At 45.8% G+C, this 23,731-nt stretch overlaps 1 pseudogene; it reads left to right on the plus strand.

Annotated features, from left to right (window-relative positions):
- Positions 1–9,149: 9,149 nt before the first annotated feature.
- LOC136663377 (5S ribosomal RNA) lies at positions 9,150–9,266 on the plus strand (annotated as a pseudogene).
- Positions 9,267–23,731: the final 14,465 nt, after the last annotated feature.

Consider the following 23,731-nt stretch of genomic DNA (forward strand, 5'->3'; position numbering starts at 1 on the left):
TCAAGGAGCACACAAGACAACAAGAGACCTGCACCCTATTGCCACTTCCTTGCATCTGTCATTCTGAGGTAGCCTACTTCGAAAACCAAGAAGTTGCACATGCTCATCATGACTTATTATGAAGCACAACTGATGGACTTTTCCTATCTATCCAATTTAAAAGGGAATCTATCCAAGTCCCTTTTAAAGGCATCCAGGCTAGGTGCCATCACCACATCCTGTGGCAAGGAGTTCCACAGGCTAATCACAACCTGTGTAATTTTCTTTTGTCTTTTCTAACTCTCCCAGTTTTAGGAGTTATCACCGGGTTCTGGTGTTGTGCAAGAGGGAATTGAGCTTCCCTCTATCCACCGTATCAATCCCCTGCAAAGTTTTGTATGTCTCAGTCATAGGATTGGGCTTTGAGAGTGGTAAAACACACCACCTATGTTACAAGCCACAAGTGTCCTTGGGTTACAAGCCCTTGGGCATCTGGTTAGAAAGAAAAGGTTATAGCGGGTATGGAAAATCCTCTGTTTCAACTGTGGATATCTGTGTTGCTAGTCAAGACAGATAGTGCCATTTAGATGGCTCCATTGGAATGACACCACGCTATCAGTTGGAGAGGTGACAATGTGTTAAAAAAGCCACCCATAGTAGCAAAGGGCAGAAATGTTGACTTCCACCAGTAGGGGGTGCTGCAACCTATCTCGCTGGCTGTTCAGAACTTGTTGGGTGTTACTTTCCCTACATCTGATTAACTTCAACCTGAATTTTCTGTTCCCAATTATGTTGTTCTGCCGGTATAACAACAGCTGCAGTTTCTCTTTTGTTGCAGTCAAGTTCTGTACAAAACTCAGCCCTGCTGTGCTGGAGATGGGTTGATCCCTCCAGCTTTGATAACACAACCCAGATTCCAGCGACAGTACTTGGAGCACTCCACCATAGGGTGGGTCTAAGCCACTGCTGCAGACTGGTAGCAGCATTGAACCCTTGCTGCCACAGGTCATGGGCTCTTTGGGTCTGTTGTGGGCAGAAGGGGAAAGCAGGGGAGTTTGGGAGGATCAGGGAGAGCAGAGGGCATCACTCACCAGCTCTTTTGCAAATCCAAGTAGGTCCAAAGGGGTGTGTGGGGTCTGGGCCAAGGCTGAGGCATAGGATATTGGCGCCACTGCGATCCAGCCCTAGTCGATCCTCAAAACACCTCTGGCCTGGCCCAATCCCTGCCTGACCCTCTCACAAACCACGCCTTTGCCACCTTACCTGAATGGGCAGAGCATCCCGGTGGTTCTGGCACATGCACAGAGCCATTCGCGACAGTGGCTCCAAAGTGTGTGTGTGTGTGTGTGATGCTGGCGTGGCTTTTGCACTGCCACAATGGGGCCTCCAGCAGCTGATTGGGAGATCCGCTGCCAAAGAGACTCGATAGGATTGGGCCATATGTAAAGTATTGCTCTTTCCTGTGCAGAGTTGGCCCTTGTTATCCGCAGAGGGTTAGTTCCTGAAACCTCCATGGATGACAAATTTCATGGATGCTAGAGTCTAGTATCTGGTGCACCACAAAGACACAAATAAATGCTCTGTTGGGTTTTTTGGGGGGAAATAAGAATTATGGTGAACCCTCCAAATCCACGATTCCCGTATTCACAGATTTAAACATCCATGAATCAAGCCACCTATGATGCACTGCAAAGACTTACCGGCTGCCTTCAGAAGTTGCTCCTTGGTCACACCAGGACGGTGATGCTCTCTATTGGCCTCTGTGGGTCACAGAAGGCCTCATGAAGCCCTCCGGAAGCAAGTTCTGATTTTTGGAAGCAAACCAGAATTCCCTTCTGAAAACCGTAAGTCATTTTCAGAGGCCTCCATAAGGCATTCTGAGAACGCGGAAGCCAATAGAAAGCATCATGGGCTCGGTGTGACATGGGAGCGGCGTCCAAAGACTGCCAGAAAATCTTTGCAGTGCATCGTAGGACCTCCAGTCTGTGGGTGACTTGACCCACGGATGATTAAATCTGCAGCTTTGGAACCCACAGACATAAGAACATAAGAACAGCCCCACTGGATCAGGCCATAGGCCCATCTAGTCCAGCTTCCTGTATCTCACAGCGGCCCACCAAATGCCCCAAGGAGCACACCAGATAACAAGAGACCTGCATCCTGGTGCCCTCCCTTGCATTTGGCATTCTGACATAACCCATTTCTAAAATCAGGAGGTTGCGCATACACATCATGGCTTGTACCCTGTTATGGACACGGAGGATTCACTATAATTCATATTTCCCAGAAAAATAAAAAAAACACAGAGCTTTTATTTGAGGTTTGCTCCTATATTAAGAGTTTTTGAATTTCCCTTTTATTCTTTCCAAGTTGGGGTAATATAAGGAGAGAAGCTTCTCACAGCTGCAAGTTGGAAGAGAAAATACCAGTGACAAGACGGCTTTCCTTCCCAGGAAGGCTATCAATGAGATACAGCTTTTGATACCCACTGGAAATTGCCTATATTAGCATTACGCATTCATGACACCAGCTTTATCAAGTATAAAGGACAGGGTGGAACCAAAGTATAAATCATATGGTAGTTTTTGGGTTGCTCTAATCTTCCATTCATTTTTTTTTCATCATTGAAAATACAGGGACATACTTTGCTTTTCATTGCCTTAACTAAATCTTAGCTTTATGCAAATACACATCTGCTCTTTAAAATCACACTGGATAAATAATCCACATTTATTATGAAACAACTAAAAGATCCCAAGGTATTTAGAGTGTATCTTTGGTTTTAAATTATTTGCTCCAAGCAGCAGCGAGGTCTAATGGTGATCAGTTTTGATGACCCTTCACTATTAATATATTTCTTCTGAACATAGTTAGTTGGCAGCCTTCAGTCTCGAAAGACTCTGGTATCGCGCTCTGAATGGTGGGAGTCTCTTCAGAACATGGGAGTCACATAATATTGTGGGAGCCAGTGCATATTAGATGCATTGTATGCAGACTGTGCAGCATGGCCTTTCCCAGTTTGAAGAGACACTTGGCCAACAGACTGAGGCAAAGAGGCAAAGAAGGAAGGCCCATAGCCAGGGAGACAGACCAGGGACAGACTGCACTTGCTCCCGGTGTGGAAGGGATTGTCACTCCCGAATTGGCCTTTTCAGCCACACTAGACGCTGTGCCAGAACCACCATTCAGAGCGCGATACCAGAGTCTTCCAAGACTGAAGGTTGCCAACATCTTGTATGTAAGACCATCATGCCCAATTCAACTGTAGAAGGCAACTGTAGATACCAGAAGGCCAACTGGGGAGAAAATACTAATGCTTGAAAAAGAAAAATTGAAAACTCAGCATGATCTCGCGTGCGTACAAAAGAACGGAGCATGGGATCATACTGGGATATCATACTGGGATTCCTTGATAGCCAGCAATTTTCAACCTTTTCCATCTCAGGGCACACTGACAAGGTACTAAAATTGCCAAGGCACACCGTAAGCTTTTTGGTAATTGACAAGGCACACCATGCTGCAGATGGGGGGCTAACATCCCCCAATGGCCCTAATAATAAATGGCCCTCCCCCAAATTCCTGTGGTGCACCTGCAGACCATTTGCGGCACACTGGTTTGAAAATTGCTATAGAAAGAGATTCACTCGCCATTGCTATTATATATAAACATATATAGGTTGGAAAAAACAACAACATCTCTTTCCCCCATCTCTTGTGTCTTCAAAGCAACCCTATGGTTGAGCAGGGATGGCTTTCAGAACTGCTTCGCTGGATAAAGAACTCCACATCGGTCCCTAACATGGGTCCTCTCACCTCTGTGCTGGCAAAATAGTCAGTGTAGACTTGAGTAGCCCTATTGCAGGGCTTGGGCCTTTCCCTGGGGGAAGGAGACAAATGTCCCTGTCCCCCAAGGAGATGCTGGTAGCTGTCTGCTGCATAGGATGCAGTGTCAGCCGTCAGGATTGGGCTGTCAATGAATCCTGGGTCAGACGGTGTTTTGTACCAGTTTCCCCAATACGTGTATTACTGTAGTCCAGATGAACTGTGAGGATGATCCAGTGAAGAAATGCACAAGGAAGGAAGGCAGAATTAAATGCTCACTCTGTCATTTCAGCTGATGTCAACAGCTGCCATCAAAATTAATGGACTTCATGTAAACGATAGGGGGGGAAAAAAAGGCTAGCGTTTGGCCAAGTTCCATTAAAAACCAATGCTACGGTTGTTGTCCTCCCCTCTCAGGGGGACCAAATATTTATTGGCAAAATCTTTACAACTCCTGGTAACTGCAACTGCAAACAAAGCAGCTTTCCTAGTTATTTGTTTGTCTGACTCAATTAGCAAGAATGTGCTTTGATACAGGATATCCAAGTTGCAGGCTCTAAACAGCAAGGAATTTTGCACACCTCAAATTCTCCCAATTTTTTCTTTCTTTCAAACTTAGCTATTCGGAAGGTAAAGGAGACCTGATCTGAGTGCCACTGAAGCCTCCACAATCTAGAGAAGTGGGACTGTGCGTATTCTAAGGTATTATTTATTTTTTCACATTTTTATACGGCCCTTTCTCCAAGCAGTGGCATAGCTGGCCTGATGTGCCACCACGGGACACGCTGGCCACCCCCTCCAACCTTGCCCCCTCACTCCAACCCGGAAGTAATTGCGGTGATATGATGACAACATCTCCACAGTTACTTCTGGACTGTTGCTGAGTTGCCTCCTGTCCACCGCCTCTACTGCGGTCATTCCCACAGTGCAGCCGCTGGGAGTGAGACCAGCCGGCTTCATTCCCAGTGGCCCCACCATGGGAATAATGGCCCCACCATGGCCCCACCATGCTGTGGAGGCAATGGGCAGAAGGACCTGCCCACAGCTTCTGCAGCAGTCATTCGGCATAGTCACTCAAAGTGACCGTGCTAAGAATCACTTTGAGGGTGGCGGGCAGGAGGACCTGTCGCCCCCCCAAGGGAGACCCAAAGAGCCATCCAGTACCATGTGGTACTATGGAGTTACACCACTGCCTCCAAAGAGCTCAGGGTGGTGTGTATTGTTCCTCTGCTCCCTTTGCCCTCACAACAACCCTGCAGGGTACATGAGGCTCAGAGATGGCCCAAGGCCCAAGACTGGTCCAAACTCACAGCCCACTCTGTGGGCCTCTCTGCTGCTCCAGACCACGACCCCCTTCCGGTTTTGTGATTGCAACTCGGATCTGGCCCCAGATACTAAATGACCATGGTATGTCACTGCACCTGGGATCCTCATGCTTGCCACCTTGGGTTCCAGAATTGAAGAATGGTGGTCTACAAATGAAATAAATTAATATCATGGTGTTGTTGGCATCCTTCAGTCTCGGAAGACTATGGTATCACGCTCTTAATGGTGGTTCTGGAAAAGAGTGTCCTCTCCAGTGCGCGAAGCCTGGGTAAAATAGGTATGGAGGATAGGCTGTTACCCATGCAGCAAATCCTCCCTCTCCACGTCACTGAAATGGTCCAATGGAAAGGCAGAGGCCAATACGGTTGGTTCCAGCAGCGTCGCAGTTGCCAGAATGTGACTGTATTCAGCCATGAACTGCCTCAGGGACTCCAGCTCCGGCTTTTGCCTCGAGGTTGACTCCTGAAGCCTCTTCCATAACTGGATGTAGCCACAAGGCAGTGGAGGTTTGGGATCAGAGTTTTCCTTCTCTCAGATGAGCTGCCTATCATGGTGTGTTGGATCAAGCTGCTCAATAGAATATATATAAGGATACATGAAGATTTTGTTTTACAGAGCATTTCATAAATAGGTTTCCACAACTCTAATTTTTAAAATCAAAGAGATATTTATTATCCTTACATAGATCTGTTAGGTGTTGTAAGGCTGGGAAACGGCTGACCCTTCGCACCTCCATACCGAAGGAGCGTGCAGTGACAGGCTAATGTGAGGACTGGAAGTCTCACTGTAAGCTAATTACATGTGGTAATTTAGTCTGGAGGAAGACCAACTTGAAAGTGAATCCAATTTAACGGTGGGGAGATTGTTATAAGAAACATCTCATTGTGAACTCAGAAGTCCCTTAAAGTGCTAATTTTTCACTTCAATAACCAGATTGCCGCAGCAAGGATTTGAAAATTGCTTAATATTCACAGGGTATTACTGGCACTAGGAAATGGAAAGTTAAAAAAAAAAAGAAAAAAAAGAGCTAAGACTTTTTTAAAGTTCCAATTTTGTGTGGGCCATTTAAAGGGCTGGGAGGAATTGGTAATATGCATTTGAGAAATGTCACATAACTTACATATCAAATTAATGCAATAAATAAATAGTAATGACAGAAATTCCCGCCCACCATTTGTACTCCAGGGTCTTATTAAATTGGATTAATTCAAAGAAGTTCCCCAAATATTTGAAATTAAACCAATTTTATACTCAGCCCAAGTTAGTGCTGCCCCCAGGCCGCATTTTGCATCTAATGACGCCATTGGGAGTGTGATGACCTCCCTGTTCACGTCACTCTTCATAGCAGGAACAGAACTTTATCTGATGCCACACTCCCAAATTCAGGAGATTTCCTGGAGGCATGAGCTGGTGGAGAGCATCCTATATGTTCTGAGCAATGTTCAAGATGGAACCATCTAGATGGAACCTAGTTGGAGCCTGGGCTGAAGATACTGTAAATATGCAAGAGATGGAAGCTGCATTGGCCATTTCGGCCAAGAATATTGTTCACATGGTCTTAGGCAGCAGTCAGAGAACTTCAAGGCTGCGGTTGCCTTTTGCAGGTCTTCCTGGTCTTCTCAATAAACTGGTTGAAGGTGAGGAAACATGGAAGGCTCATGGCAAAAATGGATACATTTCAGGTTACCTGAAATATGGTGGGCAGATGGTCTGATCTAAGAGTTTCTTTTGAGGTTGACATATATTTTTTTATTATACAGGTATTTATATGAAATTATGTTCTTGGAAAACCTCATTTGCAAATGTGTCCACATTCCCAGTTTAGAACGGGATACCAGGATTCTACCAGGATAGTCAAAAATTCCCTGCCAAAACGTTTTTGAGTAGACTCACAGTCCAATCCTACGCATGTCTACTCAGAAGTAAGTTCCATTAGTGTCAATGGGGCTTACTCCCAGGAAAGTATGGATAGGATAGGGCTGTCAAGACGAAGACATCAATGTGTCTGCATAAATTTGAACTTTTTGCAAGAGACGGACCTCTCGCAAAGGTTCTTTTTCATCCAGATGTTTTCAAAACTTTGCAGATGTGCCCCTTTGATGGGAAGATTTGAATCTCTGCAGGAGATCAAAAGGTCCACAAAGGCTCACCCTACTCAGGACATTTGCTTGGTATGTTTGCAGAAGATTGGCTATTCCAGTTCCAACAATGGGGAACTCATGCAGTAATTTGGGAACAGCAGTGGCGTTCATGGGAACATGGGTGTTCAGTAATCATGGGAACACCAGTAATATGAATGCCACAATTAACCCAAGGCCTTCTAATGTCATAAAGTGTATGTTTCATCCAAGGACAAATATAAGAGATGGTCCAATCCTAAAGGGGCCACGTGTTGTCAGTTTGCCTCTTCTGCTTGCATTGAGTGCCATAAAGCAGTCAGTGTCAGTCATAAAAGGTGCTCTGGCAGGGAGTTAGTACGCTACCAGAATGCTGGAGCCTTCCTGCCTGCACCAGTGAATCTGTAGGTGCCTGTCAAGAAATGTAAGCTGGTGGGAGAGGGGGGGAGGAGTGGGGATGGCAGAACTGGGGTAGTAGAGGGAGAATAGGGTGGCAATAGGGGCGGGGGGTGAGTGGATCCAGGAAGGGGGTTGGTTCAGTGGCTGCTGAATCCTAAACCACTTCCTGGACCTAACCATTGCATGGGTCCATGTGAACCCGTACCAGTTATTAAGCTAGCACAGGTCTGGGTAGACAACCACCCTGTGCCACGGAAACTTACCCCTAGATAAGGAAATGATTCTTCCCTTATCCAGAGGAGACGTCCACAAGTCCTCCCATGTGGGATTCCGTGGTAGCCATTTTGGTGCCATTGCATTGCAGGGGGTACTGAGAGCTGGATTGGGCTGTATGCGGTTTTTCTTAAAATCTAAAATTATTAATGAATGTCAGTAAATCTTCCTCAGATTTCTTAACTTCAGTGATTGTCTTTAATCTGCTGTTCTTTTAAGGCCCTGCACCGTCGTCAAAGGACGTCGAAATGACTGCCAAATTTTTACGTTCCCAAACCTGATCTTGAGTTAACTCAGCTATATTTAAATATACAAGCATCCCCTCTCACTGCAAACTTTAAAAAAAAAAAAATCCCTTGAGCAAATCCTCACATCAGTCTTTCACTTCCATTTATGATCCTCAAGACATATTAAATTAATTTTAATAGCACAATATTTTCATTTGTACTCCCTGGCTACCCAAATTAAACTAATTTATTTAGAAGACACAGTTTGGTTATTAGATAGGAACACAAGGCGAATACAAAGTCATTTGTTTGGATATAATGTTTTCCCTGGATAGTTGGGTTTTATGGGCTTTGATTTTCTGGTTGCAAAAGGCCTTCACACAGAAGAGCAGCAGTAGTTATACAAATAAATCCTGGGGCCAAACCCCCCCACAATTACATCCTAAAGTTCCATTCATTTATACACAGAGTGCCATCAGAATACATGGTGCCTTACAGCCCAATCCTGACCTGCCCAGCAACCAGAAGAGCAGTGATGTCAAAATAGCTACCCCTGTATCCTTTGGGCACCAAAGCAACCACCAGAGTGTCCTTGGAGGAAAGGCACAGTTCCCTCAATGGGTCTCCTCCAGTCTGTCTTGCTATTTTGCCAGTGCAGATGGGAGGAACTCCATGTCGGGCTTTGGAGCTTCGTGTTGGGCTTTCCAGCATTGGATTGGATCCAGCCGAGCAAGGCTCTGCCAGTCCCACCCCCTTCCCACCCCAGTTCAAGCGCAACTTGATTTTCGTGTTCCAAGTGAATGTCCACCAAAGCGTGAGTCTCCGCAAACCAGCCACTGGATCACGCACAGATGCTTTCAGGTTTCCCTTAAGGTTTCAGCTATTGCAAGCACTGACCGATCATGCAGGACTGCAAATGATCAGATGGTAAAGAACCTTTGTGTGTAGTTCATGCGCTTGAAGTGCATGACTTTTTCCAAGCCCGTTCATGCTACACTTGATTCTGATTAGCAGCTGTTACTCTGAACATACCTGATCTTGTCTGATCTTGGAAGCTAAGCAGGGTCAGGCCTGGTTAGTACTTGGATGGGAGACCGCCTGGGAATACCGGGTGCTGTAGGCTTATACCATGAGCTCGGAAGCTAAGCAGGGTCAGGCCTGGTTAGTACTTGGATGGGAGACCGCCTGGGAATACCGGGTGCTGTAGGCTTATACCATGAGCTCAGAAGCTAAGCAGGGTCAGGCCTGGTTAGTACTTGGATGGGAGACTGCCTGGGAATACCGGGTGCTGTAGGCTTATACCATAGTCTTTCGAGACTGAAGGTTGCCAACCTGATTGCAACCATTCTAGTAAGAGAGATGAAGTTTCCCCTGGTAGAATCTCCGCCTCTGGATCTTGATGTGCTTTTTGGAACCTGATCATCTGTCTGGCCATTATGGTGTTCTTGTCTGTTGCCCCAGTGATCTCAGCTCGCTGCTCAAACCTTGATCTCTGCCTGACCACCTCCACCCCTCCAATGTTTTCTTGCTGCTCCATACATACATCAGTTTCAGCCTGACCTGGTCTTCATACATTCCATTGGACCTTTCAGGGACCACTTGCAGCTTTGATCTCTCAGAGCCCGGAAACCAAATATACATGCCATGAAATTCCAGTTTACAGAATCATGCTGAAATGAACTGGGCTGGAGGTGAGTTTTTCAAGTATTTCTGTGTCCATCTAAAGGTGCCTCCTCTTTTAATTTTTGTACAGTATGTCTACTAAGATGTAAGTCTCACAGAGTTCAGTGGGGCTTATTCCCAGGTAAGAGTGTATAGGATTGTAGCCTTAGTTGTCCCCCCCCCCCCAGGCCAGGCATTCAGAAGGTGCAGAAATGCTCACAGGGGAAATTCAGATGTTTATGTACATTGAAGCAGCAGCAGGGCTTCCAAAGGCTTTTAATGTGCATTGATGCATAGCAACAGACGTTTCAAAAAAAGTCTTAATTCTGCAATTGGTTTTAAAGTTGACGTCTATGAACATCAGCGCACAAGGGGGTTTACCAAAGAATCCACATTACAAAATGAGCAAAAGCAAACACGTCAGCGAGAGCAACTGGGTTAAAAAATGGGTTTCAGTAATGGCATTTTGAATTGTTCTTTAATGACATCAAAATCAGTGGCATCGCTAGGAAGGTGCGGGGGGTGCGGACTGCACTGGGTGACACGCAAAGGGGGTGACGCGCACTGGGAGGGTGATGCGCTAAAATCGTGGTGGTTAGGGGTACACCATCACGTTATATACTATTGGGTGTGGAATTTCTGGCAGAATGCAATGCAAAAAACAGGAGTGAAATGTCTCCTTTCTACCAAAAGGTATTGGCAAACAACCGGAAAACAAAAAATGCATGGAGCCCAATGGAAAGTGAAACCGAGCCGTATTGTGTGTTTACTGGCGAGTAGGTGAACATGCCTTAGTCCGTCTGAAAGGGCAGGCTGAGAGGAATCCAACAACACCAGAATGGTCCTGTTCCAATGAATGTAGCCCCCCCAAAACACCCGAGAAGGAGGTCTCTCCCTCCAAGCTGGCGAATGTATTGAGCCCTATGGAAAGTGAAACTAAGCCATATGGTTGCATTCACTCACAAGTAAGCAAACATGCCTTGGCTCCTGGGCAGTTCAGGCAAAAGGAAATGTGCGGCCACCAGAATGGTCCTGATTTGATCAAATGGAGCTCAACAAATGCCCCAGAAGGCAGCCCCCCCCATAAAAAGAATGAAACAGAGGCTTGACAGGATAAGGTGAATCTTTTTGTTTTAAGCTGCAATTCTATCCACACTTTCCTGGAAGTAAGCCCCACTGACTATAATGGGACTTACTTCTAATTAGATTGGCATAGGCTTGGGCTCTCAGTCTTGAAAAACCAGATGGGTCCTGATAGTGATATGCTTGAAATATAAGAACTTAAACTGAACTGGGTACTGGGTAGGGGTGAAAATCTTACTGATTCTTTTTTTTTGCAGGAGGGGGGTGTTACTGCAGGCAGGCTACAGAGAAAATTCACTTGGTGGAACAGGGCTGACTTTCCCTTATTTATTTATTTTACTTTATTTATAATTATTTATTTTAATTTGCTTTATGATGGTCCTGGACAGATTGTCATTCTAAAAAGTGGGTTGCAGTGCTAAAAGTTTGAGAACTGCTCTAATAAGGTGTTAGTAAGTTGACACCCTGCGGGGAGGTGACACCACTAGTGACCAAAATCACAGTTTGCAAAAATAATACCATCATGTTATATATCAATCAATGTGTAATTTCGTGCAAAATGCAATGAAACAAACTGCGTTGAAATATCTTTATTCTATCAAAAGGTACAGCCCAAAATACCAGTGGGGGTGGGGCGATGGTAGAGCACCATGCCCACCACCTGGGGCGTTGCTCCGCCCACTGCATGGGGGTGACACGCTGGCCTCCTGCACCGGGTGACACGGACCCTAGTGACGCCACTGGGTGTAATGAGGGTGGATGTTGTGTCACAGCTCCTCCCCACTAGGTATCGTGCCTGCTTAAGGCACCCACTAGGTATCGTGCCTGCCTAAAGCTGGTTAGTTTCCCTTTGCTAACTCACCCGGGTAGTCAGAGTCAAGTCCCAGTCCAATAAATGCAGATTGCCAAATCACAGTCCAAAGTCAATATGCCGGGTCACAGTCCAAGGTCAAAGTCCAGGTAAGCCAGTTAGTCAATGCAAGGTGTCAAATCAGAGTCCAGAAACGATATGCCAGGTCACAGTCCAAGGTCAAATTCTGGTCTGGTTAGGCCAGGTCAGGTCTCCTCTGGGTCAGGGTAGCCTTTGTTCCTTCTGAAGCTGCCTTTTATCCTTTGTGTCCCATTAAGTGCAAATGCAGCTCAGCTGTGGGCTACCTCCTTAGCTCATTCAAAGTCCCATCAAGGTCAAATGAAGCTCAGGTGTCCAACCAGGTCTCCATTGGCCTTGATTGATTACAGCTGTGGAGCCAGTCCTGCCCTTCCCAGAGCTGTCAACCAGCTGTCATAACATGGAATCGCTGTCAACACCACAGCATCCACCTGATGATCTTCTGATCTTCCATTACAATGGAGCATGAGGGGCACCTGCCCTGGGTGCTACACCAAGGGGGGTACATGACTGCCCTTCAGGCTCCACCCTAGTTATGAAGGAACACTGGTGGCTTCATGCTCCCCTTGAAGCCTCCACAGGGGAAGAAACAGGAGCATAAAGCCACTGATTGAGTGCTCACTTCTCCAGGGAGAACCCAGAAGTGGCTGTCTTGCAAGTAGTGCAAGGCAGTCACTTTTGGGTTCTCCTTGGAAGAAGCATTAGTGACTTTATGATCCCATTCCTTCTACTTCAAAGGGAAACCTCCACAAGAGATGGAACAGGGGCACAAAGCCTCCACGGTGAGTGCTCCCTGCTCTGGGGAGTAGCCAGAAGTGACTGCTTTGCCCAACGCAGTCACTTCCGAGTTCTCTCTGCAAGAGTTACTTGTGGCTTTGCACACCCATCCCTTCTCTTGTGGAGGCTCCTCAAGGAGATGGAATGGAGCCAGGAAGCTGCCACAGCGAATGCTCCCTCTCCCTCACACTGCCCTGGGCGCCAGGGGAGTGTGTTAGGGCTCTGACTAAAGTCGATTAGGACGGAAAAAAAACACAACAACTTGGAAAACTGTAGGAAACAGAGGGTTGGGGAGAGGGGATCTTTTCAAACCCCTTGAAACCCAGTGCCTGTACTAAAAATCAAACCACGAAAACTCAGTGCCACGTTGATACGAGTTACGACGTGCTGTGATCTACAGACAGGCTTCACTTTAGCTCTTACATCCAATGATAGAAGTTTGGCAATGTGTGAAGTGGCTCAGAGTTTCCTGCACATAAATAAGATTAATTGTCAGGGGGAGAGCTATAAAAAATGTACGCGGAGTAATTCCTTTACAAGTCGGTGCTAGCATGTCAGGCTGGATATCTGTGTAGAATGTTAATATTTAATGGAGAGTTTCGATTTTAATATGCTTTGGTTTTGGATTCGATCTGAGTTTTGATTTGGGGTAGTCTAAATAAATAACAAATCTTTACATTCCTCTGTGTTGCAGGCCTTCAGAAGATGGCCATCATATCTCCCCTCATGGCCCAATTCGATGCAGGGCCTAGGGCAGCGGATCTTATGATCTGCCGTGCAAAAGGCCAGAGTCACCCTGCACCCACCTACAAATCCTTTTACACCTTTTAACACCTGGTTACAGGCCATGGGTCCTGTTTATAAATTGCTGCTGGTTGCTCTTTTAAACTTTTTATGGGATTGCTGTTTTTCAGATGTCTGTGAACATGTTTTTACCTTGTTTTAAATTATGTTTTTAATGTGTGTTTTAATTATTGTCGTAAGCTGCCTTGGGTCCCTTTGAGGAGAAAGGCGGGACATACATACATACATACATACATGCATACATACATACATACATACATACATACATAAAATCCTTCATTAAAAAATACCAAGATTTTAAAAATATTGGCCAGTAGTGGTGTCATCCCCTCCCCCCATGCGCATAATTCAGCCCCTAGCCCCCTAGCAATGCAACTACTGGCATAGATCCTAGTAACCCCATAGAGGCTGCCGGGGTTTTACCTGGAGTAAGGGGTAAGGGACAAATGTCCCCTTCCCATGTTGTAACCTCTGTTCCCAGGCTCACTCATGCAGTTTGTCTCCACAGTGCTTGTCGAGACCTCAAAACACATTGCCTTGTGCAGAGGTTCATATAGGTTTCACCCATTGCTATTCTGGAGTCTTCTGTGTTTAAATCTTTTTTAAAAGTGGCAGCATAAATTACAGCTAGACCAACATACTGGGATTCTGTGCCCGTTTGTGATTGTTTTGCAACCAGCGAGATAGTTCTCTGAATCAAAGACGAAAGGTTTATATGAAGGGGAAAAGTCAGATTGGGTGATTGCAATAATGTTTACCATTTCTTTGTGTACATGAGACAGCCAAACACCAATAAATAGCCTTGTTGTGTTTTGTGTTTTAAAGAACCAGCCATGTTTCTACAGTCCATGCCTGTCTGAATGGTCTCTACATCCCCAATACTATGCACTCACTTTGAATACAATCATATATTCATTAGGAAGTATCTGGAATGATTAAAACAGGATAACTTTCGGGGAAAACATCAAACTATCAAACATTCGTTTCTGCTTATGGTTAGGGTGTTATACAAAGGATTGCTTCCCCGCAACAAAAGAATCAATGAAATGGATTTTCTATGCTGTCTAATTTCTCCAGCATAACAATCTGATACTATCTGTACTTTGAAAATTTAATAAGTAATACAATAGTGTTGGCAAACAATACTCTTCTTTTCCTCCTCCAAAAAGTTTAAAAAAATTCACAGCCTCTTGTAAATACCAAGCTCGGAAGGACTCTAAATTATGCATTAGGACCTGAGGTTCTCCAACCAGACTATTCAGTAACTGTTAAATGCAAAAACACCTATAAATAAGTAAACTTTACAGATCCACTTTATTCTTTTTTTTCCCCACCAGAATAAAATATCTCCACGTTTCCAAACTCTGGTTTAATTTTATACGGGTCTAGTGGCAATTCCTGCTTTTTATAAGGAGAGACACATTTAAAGGTAGTAAGGAACTGTCCAAAGTCACAAGAGTGAAATTTGAGCTACTTTTGGAACTAATCTGCCAGTCACCCTCCTTGGCCTTAATTCTAACTATATCGGACACAGGGGAGGATCCAAGTAGTGGCCGTGGGTCCGTGCCCCTCCCAAAACTGTTGCTCCAGTGGGAAAGGACCCCTGCCAGAATGGGGAGCAAAGTCAGGCACCAGGGGAATACCCACTGGGAAGGGTAGTGACATCACGCTCTGGCTGTCCTGAAGTCTTGCTGGACCTTGGGCAGGCCATGTGGCCAGAAGAAGCAGGGCTCCCTGACCTGGTGGCTGGACTCATTAAGAGCCTTCCTGTTGAGGAAGGAGGTTGCTTTTTTAGGGAGCCCCCCCCCAACACAAACACTTGATCTGCTCTAATTGGACCACCATGTTGGCAACCTTCAGTCTCGAAAGACTCTGGTATCGTGCTCTGAATGGTGGTTCTGGACCAGCGTCTAGTGTGGCTGAAAAGGCCGATTCGGGAGTGACAATCCCTTCCACACCGGGAGCAAGTGCAGTCTGTCCCTGGCCTGTCTCCCTGGCTATGGGCCTTCCTTCTTTGCCTCTTAGCCTCAGACTGTTGGCCAAGTGTCTCTTCAAACTGGGAAAGGCCGTGCTGCACAGCCTGCCTCCAAGCGGGCCGCTCAGAGGCCAGGGTTTCCCACTTGTTGAGGTCCACTCCTAAGGCCTTCAGATCCCTCTTGCAGATGTCCTTGTATCGCAGCTGTGGTCTACCTGTAGGGCGCTTTCCTTGCATGAGTTCTCCATAGAGGAGATCCTTTGGGATCCGGCCATTGTCCATTCGCACAACATGACCGAGCCAACGCAGGTTTCAGCAGTGCATACATGCTAGGGATTCCAGCACGTTCCAGGACTGTGTTGTTTGGAACTTTGTCCTGCCAGGTGATGCCGAGAATGTGTCGGAGGCAGCGCATGTGGAAAGTGTTCAGTTTCCTCTCCTGTTGTGAGCGAAGAGTCCATGACTCATACACTGTTAAAACATTTAATAACTTTTTTTTGTCTTTCAATTACTTTTTTGGTGGAAACTGCTTTGTGAATGTCTTTTGTCGAAAAGCAGTGTAAAAATACTCAGCATCACGATCATCGTGCCAGCCATCGCCAGCAGACTGCTTAACACCCCTAGCCCTCAGTAACTTCAACTGGTGCAAAACGTGGCAGTTAAGTTGTGAACTGGGGTTGCTCAGTGGGCTGACACTGCCTCAATTCTATGTCTCTGAGCCCAAATCAAGGAGCCGGTTGTGACCTTATAACAATCCTATGCATGTCTGCTCAGAACTACGTTCTATTCGACTCAATGTGACTTAGGGCGCAACCCTAACTTGCGCTAGAACAGGCAAGCCAGGAGGCTTGCGCTGTATCCAGAGCGGGATTGTGGCCAGCAGCAGCTTAACCAGAGGCAAGGGGAAACTTTTCCCCTTACCCCTGGGTAAGGGCTGCTGGCCACAATGGGTCTCCTCGGACTTGCGCCACCTCCTGAGATGGCACAAGTCTGAGGAGAGCGGAGAAGCTTAAAGTCGCTCTGTTCTCCCCGGGAACAGGGGTTGGAATATGGCATGACTGCAGATCCCAGCCCTGCCTCCCTCTCCTCACCCGCCTGCCCCCGGGGCTGGCCATTGCTCTCCCTACCCCCACCCAGGAACGCTTCCCTCCCTCCCTCCATAATACAAAGACAGCCAACCTTTCAACTTTAGGGTGGAAGGTGCACCTACCGAAATTCCTTCTTCTGCACATTTGTTAAAGATCCAGGAGCCCTAAAATTCAAAGGTTGGCCACCTCTGGTCTAATACATATAAAATGAGCATTTTTTTTTAATGCTTTAAAACAAGGTTGGGTAAGAATTTACGGAAGTTCTGTGCCTACAAGATAATTTATTTCAATGGACTAATGTTGGGAAATGGATTTGTGCTTTGCCCGGTCTCTAAAGGAACACTTTCTTCTATATGAACCTGTTTGTCCACTGTTAATTTTTACGTTGGTATTTCTACTGCTTTTTAAGATAGTAGACATTGTTGTCTTTTTAGATTTTTTTCTTAGATAGACAATGGCTATTGTCAGTTTAAATTCTGGCTATAAACCACTTTGATGAAAAACTGTTTAGAAATTCAAGAAGTCAGCCAGTAAATAAATACATATTTACAATATTTCCTTACCAGTAGAAGCTGCTATTTCTTATCTTACTATTCATTCACTAGGTAATTTTTTGTGAGTATCATTTGATAGAATCTTTGTTATGTTTTTAAACAGATGTGTTAAGCAAACCATCTTAGCAGAATTTGTCGAGAGCTGGGGCATAAACCCTGTGAATAAAGAGAGCTTTTTTAAGCAGAGTGTTTGCCTGTGCAGAGAAATTGCTTGTTCGTTTCCAATTGTAACTAAGAAGACCCAAGATAGCTGGGATGTCCCTGGTTCTCTTAAGTGCAATGTTATGAAGGATGGCCAACTTTCATATCTGTCTCAGACAGACCCCAGTTTCAGGTAAACCATTTGCTCATTTAATCTTGACAGCCAATAAATATTGTTTCAGAGTAAAGCAGAATGCCCACTTTTTTAAAAGTAGCTCTGTAGAAAGAATTTTTTTTTTTAATCATTGTAAATTACCTGAAGACATCCAGGGCTCCCCATTTCCTGTTCAGAAGAATAGGAAGCACTGGAAACAACAAAGGCAAGAAAAGCATTTCATGATATATGTGGGATGTGGAGAAGCCACTTTTGGCAAAAGTCCCAGAACACTTCTTATTATAGCTGTGTTGGGGGAAAAAAATGTGCAAAAAGGTAGGCGCAAGAGAGCATGAAGCCTTTCTAAGTAAGCAGGCCAAACATATAACAAGCTTGAAAGCAGAATTGAGGTCAAAAGACGAATGGAACCAGTGGCTGAAATGAAAAGTCCATCAAGTGGTCCATACCATACTTAGGTCCCCAGATTGGGGGGGGGGGAGGGAAAGCTTTGATATCGGGGTCATATGAGGGACATTAGATGGGGGATTCGATTATTAGAAACATAGAGAGGGGGGTTTGCGACGGATGTGAGGACCGCATGGTGACTTGCCTGCCTGGTGCGAAGGTTGCGGACATCACTTCTCGTCTAGACAGGCTAGTAGACAGTGCTGGGGGAGAGGTAGCGGCTGTGGTGCATGTCGGCACCAACGACGTGGGCAAGTGTAGCTGGGAGGTCCTGGAGGCCAAATTTAGGCTTTTAGGCAGGAAGCTGAAAGCCAGGACCTCAAAGGTAGCGTTCTCTGAAGTGCTACCTGTTCCACGCGCAGGGCCAGCTAGGCAGGCGGAGATCAGGGGTCTCAATGCGTGGATGAGACGGTGGTGTAGGGAGGAGGGGTTTAGATTCGTTAGGCACTGGGGAACGTTTTGGGACAAGCGGGGCCTGTACAAGAGGGACGGGCTCCATTTGAACCAGAATGGAACCAGACTGCTGGCGCATAACATTAAAAAGGTGGCAGAGCAGCTTTTAAACTGATCCCTGGGGGAAGGCCGACAGGAGCCGAGGGGCATCCGGTTCGGGACTCCTCATCCCTATGGGATGAGGATGGGGAGGTTAGAGAACAACAAGACAAAGGCAGGGTAGGAGAAGAAATTGGGAAAGGTAGGGAGATGGGATGTGATAGACGGTTTGGCACAATGAGAGGATGCGGGGACAAAGGAGCGAATAAGCAGCCCATCCTGGGGCATTCCGTGTATAAATGCTTTTATGCGAATGCCCGAAGTCTACGAGCAAAGGTGGGAGAACTGGAATGTCTGGTGACAAGGGAAAACATTGACATAGTGGGCATAACGGAAACCTGGTGGAATGCGGAGAATCAGTGGGATACCGCAATCCCGGGCTATAAACTCTACAGGAGGGACAGGCAGGGGCGTGTTGGAGGTGGGGTGGCCCTTTATGTTAAGGAAGGGATAGAATCCAGCAAAGTAGAGATTGAAGGTGGGTCCGACTCCACCGTAGAATCTCTGTGGGTTAAATTACCAGGCTTGAGCAGCGATGTAATACTGGGGGTGTGCTATCGTCCTCCAGACCAGAAATCTGATGGGGACCTTGAAATGAGGAAACAGATCAGGGAGGTGACAAGGAAGGACAGGGTTGTAATCATGGGGGACTTCAATTATCCTCATATTGACTGGGTCAATTTGTGTTCTGGTCACGATAAGGAAACCGAATTTCTTGACGTGCTAAATGACTGTGGCTTAGATCAGCTAGTCACGGAGCCCACCAGAGGACAGGTGACTCTGGATTTAATTTTGTGCGGTATGCAGGACCTGGTTAGAGATGTAAACGTTACTGAGCCATTGGGGAACAGTGATCATGCTGCGATCCGTTTTGACGTGCACGTTGGGGGAAGAATACCGGGCAAATCTCTAACAAAAACCCTTGACTTCCGACGGGCGGACTTCCCTCAAATGAGGAGGCTGGTTAGGAGGAGGTTGAAAGGGAGGGTAAAAAGAGTCCAATCTCTCCAGAGTGCATGGAGGCTGCTTAAAACAACAGTAATAGAGGCCCAGCAGAGGTGTATACCGCAAAGAAAGAAGGGTTCCACTAAATCCAGGAGAGTGCCCGCATGGCTAACCAGCCAAGTTAGAGAGGCTGTGAAGGGCAAGAAAGCTTCCTTCCGTAAATGGAAGTCTTGCCCTAATGAAGAGAATAAAAAGGAACATAAACTGTGGCAAAAGAAATGTAAGAAGGTGATAGGGGAGGCCAAGCGAGACTATGAGGAACGCATGGCCAGCAACATTAAGGGGAATAATAAAAGCTTCTTCAAATATGTTAGAAGCAGGAAACCCGCCAGAGAAGCGGTTGGCCCTCTGGATGGTGAGGGAGGGAAAGGGGAGATAAAAGGAGACTTAGAGATGGCAGAGAAATTAAATGAGTTCTTTGCATCTGTCTTCACGGCAGAAGACCTCGGGCAGATACCGCTGCCCGAACGGCCCCTCCTAACCGAGGAGTTAAGTCAGATAGAGGTTAAAAGAGAAGATGTTTCAGACCTCATTGATAAATTAAAGATCAATAAGTCACCGGGCCCTGATGGCATACACCCAAGGGTTATTAAGGAATTGAAGAATGAAGTTGCAGATCTCTTGACTAAGGTATGCAACTTGTCCCTCAAAACAGCCACGGTACCAGAAGATTGGAGGATAGCAAATGTCACGCCTATTTTTAAAAAGGGAAAGAGGGGGGACCCGGGAAACTATAGGCCGGTCAGCCTAACATCTATACCGGGTAAGATGGTGGAATGCCTCATCAAAGATAGGATCTCAAAACACATAGACGAACAGGCCTTGCTGAGGGAGAGTCAGCATGGCTTCTGTAAGGGTAAGTCTTGCCTCACAAACCTTATAGAATTCTTTGAAAAGGTCAACAGGCATGTGGATGCGGGAGAACCCGTGGACATTATATATCTGGACTTTCAGAAGGCGTTTGACACGGTCCCTCACCAAAGGCTACTGAAAAAACTCCACAGTCAGGGAATTAGAGGACAGGTCCTCTCGTGGATTGAGAACTGGTTGGAGGCCAGGAAGCAGAGAGTGGGTGTCAATGGGCAATTTTCACAATGGAGAGAGGTGAAAAGCGGTGTGCCCCAAGGATCTGTCCTGGGACCGGTGCTTTTCAACCTCTTCATAAATGACCTGGAGACAGGGTTGAGCAGTGAAGTGGCTAAGTTTGCAGATGACACCAAACTTTTCCGAGTGGTAAAGACCAGAAGTGATTGTGAGGAGCTCCAGAAGGATCTCTCCAGACTGGCAGAATGGGCAGCAAAATGGCAGATGCGCTTCAATGTCGGTAAGTGTAAAGTCATGCACATTGGGGCAAAAAATCAAAACTTTAGATATAGGCTGATGGGTTCTGAGCTGTCTGTGACAGATCAGGAGAGAGATCTTGGGGTGGTGGTGGACAGGTCGATGAAAGTGTCGACCCAATGTGCGGCAGCAGTGAAGAAGGCCAATTCTATGCTTGGGATCATTAGGAAGGGTATTGAGAACAAAACGGTTAGTATTATAATGCCGTTGTACAAATCTATGGTAAGGCCACACCTGGAGTATTGTGTCCAGTTCTGGTCGCCGCATCTCAAAAAAGACATAGTGGAAATGGAAAAGGTGCAAAAGCGAGCAACTAAGATGATTACGGGGCTGGGGCACCTTCCTTATGAGGAAAGGCTACGGCGTTTGGGCCTCTTCAGCCTAGAAAAGAGACGCTTGAGGGGGGACATGATTGAGACATACAAAATTATGCAGGGGATGGACAGAGTGGATAGGGAGATGCTCTTTACACTCTCACATAATACCAGAACCAGGGGACATCCACTAAAATTGAGTGTTGGGCGGGTTAGGACAGACAAAAGAAAATATTTCTTTACTCAGCGTGTGGTCGGTCTGTGGAACTCCTTGCCACAGGATGTGGTGCTGGCGTCTAGCCTAGACGCCTTTAAAAGGGGATTGGACGAGTTTCTGGAGGAAAAATCCATTATGGGGTACAAGCCATGATGTGTACGCGCAACCTCCTGATTTTAGGAATGGGTTAATTCAGAATGCCAGATGTAGGGGAGAGCACCAGGATGAGGTCTCTTGTTATCTGGTGTGCTCCCTGGGGCATTTGGTGGGCCGCTGTGAGATACAGGAAGCTGGACTAGATGGGCCTATGGCCTGATCCAGTGGGGCTGTTCTTATGTTCTTATGACACTTCCCAGAAGTATTGCTTGAAAGCTGGAAAGTGGATAAATCTGTTTTCTTTTAATGCATCACCTACTGTAATGGCATACATGACTGCAACCTGCACTCCCCCAGTCCTTCTCGAGCCTGCTTGTCAGAGCGTAATGTAGTGGAGACCAAAATACATTCCACTGTAATTGTTTCTGTCTCATGCACCAGCGTACGTCTAGTTCTTTTCATCCCTCAACTCCCTTCTGCACCACTTCGCACGCGCATTCGTGACAAAATATATGAGCGCATAAACACTTAATATTTTTTGTCCAGCAAAGTTGCGTAAGATTTGTTTTGTTTTTGAGAGAGACAGCAGGGGGAAAAAAAAAGTCATGGAAATATCAGACCAGATGCTGTGATTGTCAATCATTTTTTTTTTTTACATGGTAAAGCCACCATGGGACTTTACTTGTCATTCTGATGTGAGAGCGCCTTCTGAATCCGCCCCCGTGCATTGAGATGAGAGGTTTACTAAATGCTGAGAGCTTGACCTTTGGAGGAGGAATGTGTGAAACGTCTTGCAATTATTTTCAGAAATTATTTTTGCCTTGCCTAAAAAGAGACTATCTATTCAGGACAGTTATGCTCAGAACAGAAGCACAGCAGACACACGCCCATAAGTCGACCCCACAGATAAGTCGAGGGCAGGTCTTGAGCCAACAACCATGGAATTTTCTATGACCCTCGGATAAGTCGGGGGTTAAACTTAGGGGGGTGTATGACTATAGTTTTGTCTGATTTTACTCAAGGCCAGATGCTGAAAAATAACCCACCACTAATTGTTACCTAAGAACTGTAGTCTCTAATTTATTTAAAACATAGTAAAAGATCACAAGATACATGTTTATTCTTTTTAAATTCTGGTCTACATCACCTTTTTGTAAGCACTATCAGAGTAAGTGCACTGTAAACAACATACCAGTAAAACAGTGGTTCCCAACCTGGTATTCATGTACTCCCAGGGACACTCAACAGGACCTGTAGGGGTACTTGAAAAAGAATGGAATAATGGCAGAAAAAGGCAAGTCCTGCTCCAGAATGCCTTGCAAGACAGGAATGCCTTGCAAGGACCAGCAAGGCAGGGAGGGAGGTAGCTAGTTGGCTGTGAAAGCCCCACCAATAGCTAGTTTTTGGTCATCAATTCATGTATGAACCAGTGATTGAAAACCAGCACAGTAAAAAAGCTGAAACATAATATGGAAAGTGATCAATCACCCAGAACTTCTCAGCACACTTCTGGTGCAAAGCAGTGCAAAGGCAGAGTCTTCTGTTCTTCAAGCAGATAAAAAGAGAAAGCACTGTGATGAATACATGAAGTCTGGGCTTTCATATAGAGGAGATGAAGGCTTGTATTATTAATTACAAACATTTTGCTAATATGAAGGGTACAATTTATGGAAATAGGCTGCCAAGGGATATGCAAGTGAAAAAGGTTGGGAACCACTGCAGGAGATCCATGAATCAAATCCACCTTTAAGGTGTCTGGTGTGTTAAGCCAGAAGCTCTATGTATAACATACAACCCATAACACATAACTGGGAGTGTGCAATTCAGTTCACAGCAGAGAGATGGAGTTGCATATATTTGCAACCCTTTTTACTCAGAAGCAGACCCACTGCTTTCCATGGGTGTTATTCTTAAGTAAGGGTGCATTGAATTGTAGCCTGCTTCAGATGGAAAGGAGGATTACCATCCTGATATTTCAAAAAACAGACCTGCTTTGCAAGCATTTGCCAAGCAGAACCAGGCTGCAGCAGAAGGAAGGAGAATACAAATTGCTTCTAAGGAGCTGTGCGTGCCTGCTGCTTGAGAAACTTGGCACCTGTCTGCCCTTGAGAAACGAAAGTGTTCAGAGTTGAAAGGCTCTGCCCTCGGATTGACCCTGAGATCAGGTGAAGTGATAACTGGAACTTGATTACTTGGCAGAAATTTCACGTACTATAGGCGAGTATCTACGGTAATTTCCATTAAAAAAAAATTAAGGCTTCCAAATGGTTAGTTTGCATGTTATTTTGGAGTTTGACCAAAGTATAAGAAATGACTTGCTATTTCACTAGTAGTCCGGGGCTTATCATCATTTCCATTCAATTATAAGCCATACTTTCTATAGCAGCCAGTTTGGTTTACCTTTCACCTTTGGACACAGGGTGTAAGCCTATCTATACTTGGAATAACAGCCCAATCCGGACTGCAATGGT

The sequence above is a fragment of the Tiliqua scincoides genome, chromosome 12, assembly GCF_035046505.1.
Source record: "Tiliqua scincoides isolate rTilSci1 chromosome 12, rTilSci1.hap2, whole genome shotgun sequence".
Taxonomy (NCBI): Eukaryota; Metazoa; Chordata; class Lepidosauria; order Squamata; family Scincidae; genus Tiliqua; species Tiliqua scincoides.